This window comes from Gallus gallus, chromosome 1 (genome assembly GCF_016699485.2).
Source record: "Gallus gallus isolate bGalGal1 chromosome 1, bGalGal1.mat.broiler.GRCg7b, whole genome shotgun sequence".
In the NCBI taxonomy this organism is placed as follows: Eukaryota; Metazoa; Chordata; class Aves; order Galliformes; family Phasianidae; genus Gallus; species Gallus gallus.
In genome coordinates this window covers 52252705-52265423 of record NC_052532.1, presented here as the reverse complement: position 1 = coordinate 52265423, position 12719 = coordinate 52252705, and the positions used below count along the sequence as shown (strand labels likewise).

The window sequence follows — 12719 nt, the reverse complement described above, 5'->3', positions numbered from 1 at the left end:
ATAAATCTGAACAAGCCATGGCCTCAAAAATACAAGTAGAAAGCTGAGAATAGTACTGGGCTTTCACTACTGGTACCATGTCAGTAGGGGATTTTCTGTTTGTCATAGGAATTTGCCAGGAAACATATTTAAATGCTGAACTTCTGAACTTCTCCTTTCACCTGTATTTGAACCCTGCTAAATGATTTTACAACTATTATTGCTTTATAGCCCATGACTGTAAATTCTTCCATTAGATTTTATTACTTAAGGATAAAAACGTGTGCCTGGGGTTTGTATTTATATTTAATAATACGTGTATGCGCTCCCACAAAGTGGCTGAGAGATAAGATAGAAGGGATGAACGGCTGTTTGCATCTGAGGATGGCGATGTCCCTCACTGGGAGTCCACTTCGGACTGCAGTGGGGAGATCTGACAAACTGAATCTGTAGTCACCTCGTCAAATGGCCCTCAGAAGCCAGAAACACTCTATGCTGGTAGAGGAAGGAAAAAAACAGTTTTGTCAGGCTCAAGTAACAAGAAAATGGGGAAACTGATTCAAACTAGAAGGGGTGAGATTTGGACTGGATATAAGGAAGATGTTTTTTACAGTAAGGGTTGTGAGGCACTGACACAGGTTGCCCAGAGAGGTGGTGGATGCCCCATCCCTGGAGACATCCAAGGTCAGGCTGGAGGGGCTCTGAGCACCCTGACTGAGCTGTAGGTGTCTCTGTTCATTGCATGGAGTTGGACCAGACCCCTTCCAGCTCGAACAATTCAATGAAAATTGTAAATCTGCCCCTGTAAAAATTTTGCAGTATTTAAAACTGTCGCTTAAAACAGAAGACTCCTTTGGTTTTGTTCTCTTTTCTGAGGCTGTAGGACTAATGATTTCAAGCTTTCCTCCATTATCTAAGGAGCTTGATTCTCTTTTCATTTTAAACAAACCCTGAATTATGCTATAATAGCAGGACTCTAAAAGCTTTTCTCTCTCTGACAGAAAAAAAACCACTAACGATCATTGTAAAACAGCTGACAGAAATGATAAGAATGGATATCATTGGTCCTCAATATGCCCACTTCTTCCACATGAATCCTGTCCCTCATGTGATGAACTTTAGAGGGATAAAGTGATAAAGTTGAGTTTTATTCAATTGATTTCTTTTCTTCCAGTCCCCCCCCGTCCCCCCCCCCTTTTTTTTTTTCTGTGGATTGATGCCAAGCAGAAATATCAAGAAAAGGTGAAGATTTCCACCAAGCTCTGGCTGAGGAGTCCTCAGGGTGCTGACATCCAAGCAGGCATTCTCTTTCTCTCCATCAGTTGGCAGGAAGTCAACGCCTTGTGGGGTACAGATTGAGCCCCAAGCAGGAGAAGTAAAGGTACATACCTAGAGAAGACTGCAGTGCTGCAGCCACACGAAAACAAGGACGATGTGCACAGAAGGCACAAAGACAGGCAGCCTAAGAAGTGGGCAGCCAGATACAAAACAAGTTCAGTCTTTGCTCATCTGACAGTGATTTTGCCACTGCTGGGAGAAGACTAGCTTTGCTTCAGGACAGTTTGACATCTTTCAAAGGCTTCTGCTTTTCCTCCTTAAAGGGAAGCCTGGAGGAGCTCTATCCAAAAATACCCATTTCTACTGATGGCGCTGACTCTCTGCCAAAGGTCTTGTGAAGAACTCGGTTGGGGGGGGGGGGAGGTCTAAAGCACAGAGATCATCAACTTCAGCCTGAGAAACAGTTGAGAAAGGGGAGAGAATAGGGTTTCTTTTCTTCCCAGAATAGTTCTCTCATTTCTGCCAACACTTCAAGATAAAATCAGGTTTAACAAAAGTAGAAGGGTTTCCATAAGAGGCTTCAAAGAGACGAGCAACTCAGAGGTTCAGGGAGACCAGGGAAACTCCACTCCCTGCCAGACAAAAAGCACTTCAAGCACGGGGGTCTGGATGGGCACCGAAAATTTGCAGAGTGCTTTGGAGTATTTTAATTTCATAAGCACACCTTCTGTTTCAGATAGTATAGACCTCACGCTTCACAGTTTGCTCCCTGTTTCTCCACCTCATCTGTCTCCATTACTCAATTGTTCCAAGTAAAACTCAAAAGGGTTTGCTCTGCAAAATGAAGAATTGGTTTGCAAGATCCCAGACGAGAAGAAATGTGCACTGATGGCATTTTTTAAATGGTATTATCATTCTGCTTTAACAAAGTTTAAGGCAATTAACTCCCTAAGAGCCTCAGGTGGCTGATTTCCTGATTACTCAGCCAGAGGGAATGTCATCGCAACTGCAGCAATTAATTAATTAACTCGTGCCAATTGATTGGAAGACTCACTCCATTATAAAGCCCTTGCTTCAGTCTCTTGTCATTTTTCTGCTACTGCTGGGAGTTCTTTTAAGGATTTCCTGAGGTTTTGTTTCAGCCCAAAGGCAGACACCTTTTAACACTCACAGGCAAAGCAATACATCAACTTTTGTCTCAGACTAGGGTGAAAAAGACCTGGGCACTCATACCAAGTGAGCACCAGCTATGTTCAGATAACGTAGCTAAATACTTTGAAACCAGGAAAAGTCAACTATAGGGCTACGTGCCCAACCAGGATTGATTGTGCTGGTCTGTGATTTCTACCCATCGGATAGCAGCTCAGGGAGCGAAGCAATAGCATAGCTGTCAGACTCGGTTCTGCTCCCAAAGGCACTGCTTCCTGCAGCAACTGGTTTCATCTAAGGCAGCAGGGTGGAAAGATAGAGCTCTCTCCATGCACTGTTGGTGATATTAGGAGAGCGTGAGGAGGCAAGCAGGTCAGGCACGTAAGTCCGGGCACCGAAAGCATGGTTTTTCCCTGAGGGTCAGCAGAAGGACTGGGGCCTTTGTCTCCAAGCCCCTCACTCCTCTCCACTGAGCTCTGATAGCACTTACTTTCTCTGGAAGTTATCTGAATTGTGCAGACACTTGTCTCCTGCCAAGAAATAGCTGTGTCAGGACTGCGTGCCATTATTTCTCTCTTTGTTCCCTTCCCATGCTGATGGTGGATTTCAACTTTTTGGGCTCTTCTCCAGCTGCTGTCAGAGTTCTTTGTTTATTAAACAATTTCTTTGCCTTTTCCCCTGGGGAAAGGACAGTGCGGGAACACACATGGCAGGGGTCTCCAGCCCCGATTCAAGCATGGTACCAGGGATCTTACCACGTCTCATTTGGATTCCTTGTGGCATTCAGGTTTATCACACTCCTTCAGCTGCTGATTGTGAGAAGCAAAAGGTGTGCAGCACCACCTCTGCATGCAAAGCTCAGTGTGCAGTGCTCCTGGCGTTCTGTGCTCTGCATGCTCTGCTGACCATTTGGTGCCAAACCAAGAACTGCAGGCTGCCAAGATGGGCAAGGACTAACAGTGACAAAAATACAGCAGACCTCCGCTGGGCTTTCAGCCTGTCTTTTTTGTTTGTTTGCTTGTTTCTGAAAGCGTGCAACCAAAAATGTTTCTCTCTCTGTTTTCTGTGGAAAGTTGTACTTTGCACAAGGTTGGTGTGACTGGAGGGTGTGTGGAGATCCTCAGCACCCACTTCTCTCCTGTCATAGGTCCAGCAGCTGTGCAGGCAGCCTCTGCAATCACTGCTCGCCATCTTTACTTCTCCCTCTTTTAGCCTCATGCCTCATTGCCACCTTACACCCTCCTGGTAATGGAAAAGACATGGACAGGATTTGTAATGCTCTCATTCTTGTCAAGGCCGTATCCTCCAGTGGTAATGGATCACCCGGCAGGAAGCACAGTCCTGGGTGATGGGAAGATCCTCTCATCTGCTCCAACTTTGAGTCTAGGAAAAAGGCAGAGCAGGATAAGACCATAGTGCTGAGAGCACCCTTGAGGTAGTGCTACCTGCTCCCCTTTACAGACCACACATCCCATGGCAGGCAGCTGTAATGGGGCTGGCTGTCCCCCCCTGAGACTGCTCTCTGCTTTTGTTTCTCTAGATGTGAAACACCAATGGTACACAGCATATTGCTGTGAGGCGGTCTGATGGGGTCTGACTTTCTATCAAGTAAATACAGAGAACTGTCTTACACGTCTCACTGTGTTTCACAGCCCTGAGCTGATCACATTCAGATAAGGTTTATCCAGCACTCCATGATGTCCTGTCTGGTTAGTGTTTCTCCCAACAACCCCATCTCCAATGTTTTCCTTTTAGTGGCTTTGGCAGGAAAGGCAGGGGCTCATCCTCCAGGGTGTGAATTTTCCTTAAACAATCTGGAAAGCCAAACTCAGCAAGGTGCCTAAAACTCTTAGCAACTGTGATGCTACTGCTTCAAGAAAATGACAAAAACTTGAAGACAAGGGAGGGCGACAAGCAACAGGGATTAATTAGTCCTTTTACATGTAATGTCAGTGAGTGTTGAGCATCTCACTCATGACTGTTTTGGTCCTGAGATGTGAGGAAGTCACAGCATTGAGCACTACCCACCATTGCCATGTTGGTCCCCTTTCCACAAACCACTTAAAACTTCTCTCATTCCCTTCCTTCTCATTGGCCTGCATGTTCGGTGAGTTTCCAAAATAGCCACTCTGTGCATTTTCATGCCCCTTCCTATGAAAAGTACCTAGTCTAGGTGAACGAAGGTAACCTGCAGTATGAGAGCATGAGTAATACTTAATGGAGGCAGCAGCACGAGTGATTTGAAATAATATCAGCTTGGGAATCTCCATCTCTGGCAGTGACCTGCTGTATATCCTTGTATGTGCATGTCTCTACTTTCTTTGATGCAGGCTACTGCTTTTAACCTCAAGTTCCTGCTCTGTCTCTTAACCTCAAGCTCTTTAGGGTGAGGACCATTTCTAGCTTCAGTGTTGCAAAGCTTTTAACGCAACTTGATCTTGTTCAAAGACCCCAAGCATTCTAATCAAAGTAATAATAATTATCTGTTTATTGAACTGTATAAACATTAATCATTTTTCTCTGTCCTTTGCAAAAGAATGGTTGCCAGAGGAGGGTTACACCACCCACTTTCAGATAGGGTGATTTCAGGAGAATATCACTATACTAAATTGATCATTTCTTTAGCACTGAAAAAAGAAATGTTCTATCTCTTTTAATCTAACCCACTCTGTTTGCTACATTGTCAAAAGTTATATTTAATTTTTTATCTTTCTATATCGTAATAACACTGAGGGACTTCGATTAAAGAGCAGGACTATGCTGTTTCATGAGCAAGGAAGAAAAAGCAGTCTTTGCCCCAGAGAGATATATAAATGGTTATAAAAACAGTGATAATTCATTCTTCTAACACTTTTGTAAAGTAAGCAAATATGATTATCATCCTCATTTTACAGATGGGGAAGTATGTCATGGAGAGGTTAAGTGATTTATCTATCACTACGCAGCATATAATGACAAGAAAAGACTAAAACTGTGCCTGATCTCAGAACTAAACACAGTTCTCTCATCTATAACACAAGCCGTTAGCAGCAAAAACAGAAACGGGAACCAAAGTTTCTGACACAACTGGTTAAAAAATTCCCATCTATTTGTTGAGAGATAAAACTATAAAACAAGAATTTCCCAAAATTATTTTCATCTTTTGCCAGTAATTCAGATCCTTGAACTGAGAAATCCTGAATTTCCAGAACCTGTTTTCAAACAAATAAACTGATGTCCACCACACTGTGCTGCTTCTCTCTCATTCCTCCATTTTCATTTCAAAACATCATATCTAAAAATATTTACATAAGGTGGCAAAGGTTGACATACCGAATATGTTTCCTTTCCTATTTTTTCCTGATGAGACCCAAGCAGCCACCCTTGCTCAGAACTATCTTTCTGGGACACGTCCCCAGATGGGTCTGACCAGAGTTGGTTTCCATGGTAAGCCAGCTCTGTGCATGGCTCCCATGGGCCCCCATGCCTGATGGGCTACATATAGGAAGAGACCCCTTCCTACTCCTGCTGCAGGTAGCCTGGCAGACGGACAAGCTGGTGTTTTGCCTTTGTCTGCCAGATGTCCCCAAGGTGGGACATCTTGGGGGTCATGTCTGCGATTTAGGACCTGTGTGTGATCAACTTCAGACCAGCATGTCCACATTGCTTCAAGAAGCCTTGTCCTCCACAGCAAGGCGCTGAGCTTCACTACAGTCCAAACTCTCTGTGCCTCCTTTCTCTATACAGTTGGCGGTCATCATAGTTCAAGTGACATTACAGTAGCAGATGCTTTCCTGTGGCTTCAGGTCACAAAGAAACGTTTGTCTGTTTTCTGAAACATGCTTAATATTTAACTGATGCAAAGTAAAATCCCTCTCCAGCTGGTAGATGTGAAACCTCAGGTGTAGCAACAGCAAAGCACCTCTTCCAGGCTGATGGGAGGACCGGGACAGGCGCTAGTCCCAAAGTGTGTCCTTCCTGCATGCATGCAGCTCCCATTCCCTCTGGAAAAGTTTCTCACTTAGGGAAATGGAGTCCAGAAATGTCTCCTCTGTCACGTTCCCCAAAGGGCATCATTGTTTATTTCCTCTTTACCTTTTCACCTCTGCTTGCCCTGTTTGTAATGTGGAGTTTATGATGTAATTATATCTCACACAGCTGAAATTGTCCCCTTATCACCAGACTGATTACACTTAACAAGGCATAAACTCCCTCTCTCATTCTCTGCCAGGAGTCCAATTTTAAGCTCTAATTGTTTTATAGGCCTTTTGCACTCAGGAGAGAGAAAAAAAAAAGAAAAATTGGTTGCCATTTACATATGTTGTGCAAGGCACATTTCTCACCCTCCCATCTACATGAATGCCTCTTGGGGACTGCCCAAATGACCAACAATCCTACAGCTTATATGCCTCAGCGCTTTCCTAATGATTGCTAGAAGCCTCAGCTTTTCTCCTTCTCAAGAATAAAGTATTTCTAAGAGGTGAACAGCGAGAGCACCTTTCCAGGGAGAGAGCTGTAGTTTCTGCACAGAGTCAAGAGCAGACAGGTCTGGCAGCAAGCAGGAGAGCACCTAGCTCTGTTCTGACCACCATATGCAAGGATTCAGCAAGGACACTTGGTCCTGTGCTAAGGGAAGGCAAGCAGGGAGTTACATGAACCAGCTAGGACCCTACAGGAGATCTGGATCTCTAGGATAGTAGTCATGAGATTTCACAAACAGCACCTGGATTACTCATAGAATCAGAGAATCATGAAGGTTGGAAAAGACCTCTAAGATCACCTGGTCCAACCACCAGCCCATCCCCACCATGCCCACTAACCATGTCCTCAGTGTCACATCCACATGGCTTTGGAACACCTCCAGAGACAGTGACTGCACCACCTCCCTGGGCAGCCCGTGCCACTGCATAACAACACTTTTGGAGAAGAAATTTTTCCTGATATCCAGCCTAGGCCTATCCTGGCACAACTTAAAGCCAGTGCCTCTTGTTCTATGGCTGTTATCTGGGAGAAGAGGCCAACATACAGCTTGCTACAACTTCCATTCTTGACATCTTCTCCAATCGTTTGCCCATTGGTATCTCTACCTGCTTTCCATTTTCCTGCTTGAAAAATGGGGGATACAAAGTGATAGCCACAGAAAAAAGGCATGCTTATCGCTATCTTCCTTTGTAGTAACTTATAACCATAAATGAAATCTGGCTAGCCCTTTGGAAACACTTCAACAAAATGCAATGACTAGTCATGGAAGACTGCCATTGCCATGCAGCCCTGCCTTGAAGAGGTGTTAAAATATGCTGACTCTGTTACTTGCTTATTCAATTTAGGCCTTGTTTAACTAGAGTTTACATGTATTCCAGAAGTACCTATGAACCAGTCAAGAAGTGGATTGTTCTCATGCTAGATGCTGTACAAACCCAAAGGAGCAGATAATTCATGCTGCATATGGTTCACCAAGGGTCTCAGAGTACTATTTCTGCCTACAAATCCCAGTAGTCCAGGCAGAAAAACTGCAGGGCTAATAAAGTAGTTTGCATACACAGGCAGGCATAAGCAAATGTCAGATCAACCTCACAGTCTTGTTTTTATTTTATCATTCTGAGCGACAAATCTGTATGGATTTATTATTTTCAAATGGAGATGAACTAAAAGAAAAGGGACAACATAAAACAATGTGACCTGAGCAAGGAAGAGAAGCAGGTAAAAAAAGGAGGCACTCATGATGGCAATTTTAACAGCATTTAAGGCTTAGAATCATGAGATCATAGAATCATTAAGGTTGGAAAAGAACATTAAGATCATCAAGTACAATCATCGACCCATCCCCACCATGCCCACTAACCACGTCCCCAATGCCAGATCCACACGATTCCTGAACATCTCCAGGGACAGTGATCCTCCTATTTTTTGAGAGTAGTATTCTGCTGCCTGCCTGCACCCACCTGTTGGAGGCCATGTTCAGATTTCAAGGGTAAACTTTAGGTCTTTTAGTGCACGTGTAGCACCTAGCACAGTAAGAGTCTGCTATCTGAGCATATGTACTGCTGTAGTACAAGCAAAAGAGTGGTGGCACAGTCCTAAGAAAAAGAGCTCATGTAAGGCTGGGTGGCCTATCAGAATAAGGAGCAGAGACCACCACAGGGAGCAAAGTGGTATCATGCTCAGAGTAGAGAAGTCCCTGCTGACAGTTTTTTTCTGTCTTATCTGGCCCTCCTCCAGTTCCTTTGGCTTCTAGAGCTGGCTTATTCTGCAACAGCTTATTCTATTTTCTCCTTTCTTCCCCAAGCTCACTTGGCCCTAGGGATGTTCAGTGCCCTATTTGCAGTCCAAGCAAATAGCCTTTCATAAAATCCAAGCCAGATGCCCAGCTGGTGAACAAATCACATAGCTCAATTGACTTCTGTGGTGCTATGACAATTTATAGCAGCTGAGGCTCTGGTTCTGTAAACTGCAGGGAGCTTGGAGGGGAACCTGAACAGTCTGTGTACACCATAGGTTGAGGATGTATATCAGTGTGTGAGAAATTGTGAAGGGCTTTGGAGAGAAATGCTGTGAAGCAAAGCTGAGGAGTACAAGTAAAGCAAGCGGGCTGCCAAGAGAAGAATACAGAGGAGCACTGTGGGTTAGGTGCGATGGGAAATAATTAAGCCCACCAGGGCATGCAGGCTTGCTTTCCTAACACACTTGCCAACATGGTGATGATGGAAAAGGGAAATGCACTAGATGTCATTCTGTCAGTCCCATACAGATGGCATTTTGTATAGCATCTTGTGGGTTCTTATAGTGGCAAACAAATCCAAGAGGGCATAGATGTGGACATGATAGAGTGTGAAAGCTAACTACAGGCCATGGGCACTGATGTGTGCCCAGTAAGGAAAGTATCAGCAGAGGAGTTGCAGGGAAGCTGCTATTGTTCCATTGTTTACTCTGATTTCATTAATATCTTCATTAAAGATTTGGAACAGTTTGGAGGAATGAGCAGGGAGGATGTGAGGACCTGATTTCAAAGGCAGCCAAGGAGGAGAAATTACAAACTGAGAACAGGAGAAATTGAAACAACGGGAAGAAATTACCCAAATGAAACATTCACCTTGGCAAAAAATGTAACTGAGGAGATCAAGGGAGAGAGGGAGGGAGGAAAATAACCCAAACCACAGGTGCTTAATGGGAAATAGAGAGAGCTGTAACAGTGGAAGATGACTATGGGTCATAATAGAGGGCAAATTGCATATGACTTTGGCAAGGCAATAAAACACTCTTCTTCATGCACAGAAGCATGGTATGCATTATACAGCAGCAAGCCCTGCTCTTCTTTCTGTACAGATGCCACACCTAGACTATTATTTTCAGTTCTGAGCACTTCAATAACCAAAAGCTATTGACATAGCAATATACATTGATTACTGGAATGGAGACATCTAATTACAAGGAAAGGTGGAAAGAGCAAAGTATGCATCAGTTCACTAAGCAATGACTAAAAATAAATGGGATAATTGCTGACACGTAGTCAGATATAAAGGAGGGACAGAAATATTACAGGAAGGAAGAGAAGTATAACAAGGGATAAAAGAAAAAAATAATTTGTAAAGTCTGAGGAAACTCTTCCAGGTAGTGATAATGTGTTCCTTTTTGTAATAAGTTTCCCCTATGGAAGGCAGTGGATCTCTGCAATGTGAGATACTGAAAAGTGCCATAAATCAACAATGATATTTTGTAGGGAGCATAAGTGTACCTGCTAGAAAGGAATAGTTTGCAAGACTTCCTAGCATCACTGGGAACAGAGACCAACACTATAAAAAACTAGAATAGCCAGCCTTGCTGCAAGTCAAACCAAGGCATTGCTAGCAAACTGGCCAAAGGCCAGCTCTGATGATGGGATTAGGTGAGTTGCAGGGCCTGTGTAAAGCCACAGTTTGCGTAGTAGCTGCCTGTGTTTGACTGGCAGTGGCCAGCACTCCTCTGTGCCAAAGCAACACACACTGTGCATATCTGTATCAGGGAATGCCATCTAACCACACCTCTTGTTAAGCCACCACCACAATGCCACCCCAAGGCTGAAGGAAACAACCACTCTCCATGTGGACTGCATATGGATGGGGCTGGAGGACTTATTTCTACCTTGTACCAAGAATATGTATGTTAGTGCAATGCAAAAAGCACATGCAGTACCTCAGTTGTTTGGTGCCTCTCAAGATGTTGCACTTGCAGCCCAGAAGGCTGACAGTATCTTGAACTGCATCAAAAAAAGGGTGGCCAGCTGGGAGTAGGAGTGTCCTTCTCTGTTCTCCCCTCATGAGGCCCCATCTGGAGTACTGCATCGAGGACTGGAGCACAATAACACTATTTGATAAACCCAAATCTCAGCTACAAAACACTATTTCTCCACACAGTCACCACCATGAGCTATGCACCTTTGCCAGCAATGAACAAAAGCCTTCATAGCATGCTTGTAAAAATTTGTACCAGCAGAAGTGACCCACTGTTGCTGTTGCCAATACTGACAAAAACCACCCACCTCATTGTACTCACGTGGACTGTTTGGTTTCCACAAAACATTCAGCAAGCATCAGTGAATGTCAGTGGGTGACATTTTTCTGCATGGAGGAATTCAGTGACACACCTTTGCTTCATATGGACTTCCATGTCAGACGCCATTTTGTCATACCGCCCTTTTGCTGCCATCTGTCACACAGCAACAACATGTAATGGAATATTGGCGGGAAGGTTCAATCTCTACTGCTGTACTACCAACATCTACCTCTTCTGCTGTCAGCCAACATAATAATATAGGAGGCATTACTTTCTGAGCAGCCTTCATTATATATGTAAGTATATATATAGTTAATGTATATAGAGGCCGGGCCACTCAGTGGAGAAGAACCACTGCCATGATGACTTTATGGCATGTGGCGGGCTGCACTGTGAGCTGTGCTGGGCCTCATGCAGCCCATGGGCCATGGGTTGAACATGCGTGGGTATGAAGGCAGTGAGGCATTGGCACAGGCTGCCCAGAGAAGCTGTGGTGCCCCATCTGTGGAGGAGCTCAGGGCCAGGTTGGGCCCTGGGCAGCCTGAGCTTTATTCTTGTCTTTATACTTCTTACTCTCCTCTTCATTTTGCTATTATGAGAGGCCAGAAGGACAGAAAAGCCTATATATTTCCTCCACTTCAGTAGATATGATCTGCCCCCAAGGGACTCCTCCCTTTTGTATTTCCTCAATTCCCAGGCCCTTCTTCTTTCAGACTCTCCTTTTCCATTACATGCCAATTATTGTGTCTGATAAAAAATCAGTTATCCCACTCAATCTTCCCCAGACAGCTCCAATTCTGAGTGGATACAACATGTCTAACCTGCTACCATCCTCTGCTAAACACTTCTGCTAAAAAGAAAGCTCTTCAATCAACCCAGGAAACTGGAGCCAGATTGAGGCCCATCTGAAGCATACATAAACCTCCTAATTTAATGCGGAATTGTGCATTCTTATAGCAGGTAGAGTTATTTTTCAGAGTGCAGTGATCTAAACTGAAATAGGAATTGCATATCTTTTTCTCTCAGCCTTTTCTTTTTCTCTTTCCCTCTCTTTCTTTCCCTCTCTTTCTTTCTTTTCTTTCTTTCTTTCTTTCTTTCTTTCTTTCTTTCTTTCTTTCTTTCTTTCTTTCTTTCTTTCTTTCTTTCTTTCTTTCTTTCTTTTGTCATTGCCTGGACAATCAGTGGCAACAAGGTGTTCCATCACAAGGAGAAATCAATATTAACTTAGCATTAGGCCTGACACTCCTAAGGCAGTTCTGATTTCCTGGAAAGAGAAACAAATTCAGCCCCACTTTACATATAAGATTGTGGGTGCAGCACATGATCCAATATGTAAAGACATTACCAGAGAAACAAGAGAATCTGCAGGGCCATTTTAAGGATGTGCTGGCACTTCACTGACTTCTCTTTGTTGTTGTTTTGGAAGAAACCCTGGGAAAATAGCCAACATATCTGCAGCCAGCATTGCAAATATGTAGCAAATTAGTAGTGTATATATGCAAAACACAAAATGTACATCCATCTTGACTCATTATGAAGCACTAATCATAGAATCATAGAATGGTTCAGGTTGGAAGGGACCTTCAAGGTCATCAAGCTCCAACCCCCTGCCATGGGCAGCAGCTCAGGCTGCCCAGGGTCCCATTCAACCTGACCTTGAATGCCTCCAGGGATGGGCCATCCACAGCTCTCTGAGCAGCCTATGCCAGTGCCTCACAGCCCTCTGTAACACGCATGATCAAGCATGGACTTTGCAGCTCAGCTCCATCTCTCCACAAAGCCTGCCCTGCACTCTGCCACCCACC

The 12719-nt window shown here is 44.1% G+C and overlaps 1 protein-coding gene across 2 annotated transcripts in view; it reads left to right on the top strand.

Annotated features, from left to right (window-relative positions):
- The window catches only part of ISX (intestine specific homeobox), a 68776-nt gene that overhangs the window by 43844 nt on the left and 12213 nt on the right, over window positions 1-12719 (top strand). The gene's annotated exons all lie outside the window — the stretch shown is intronic.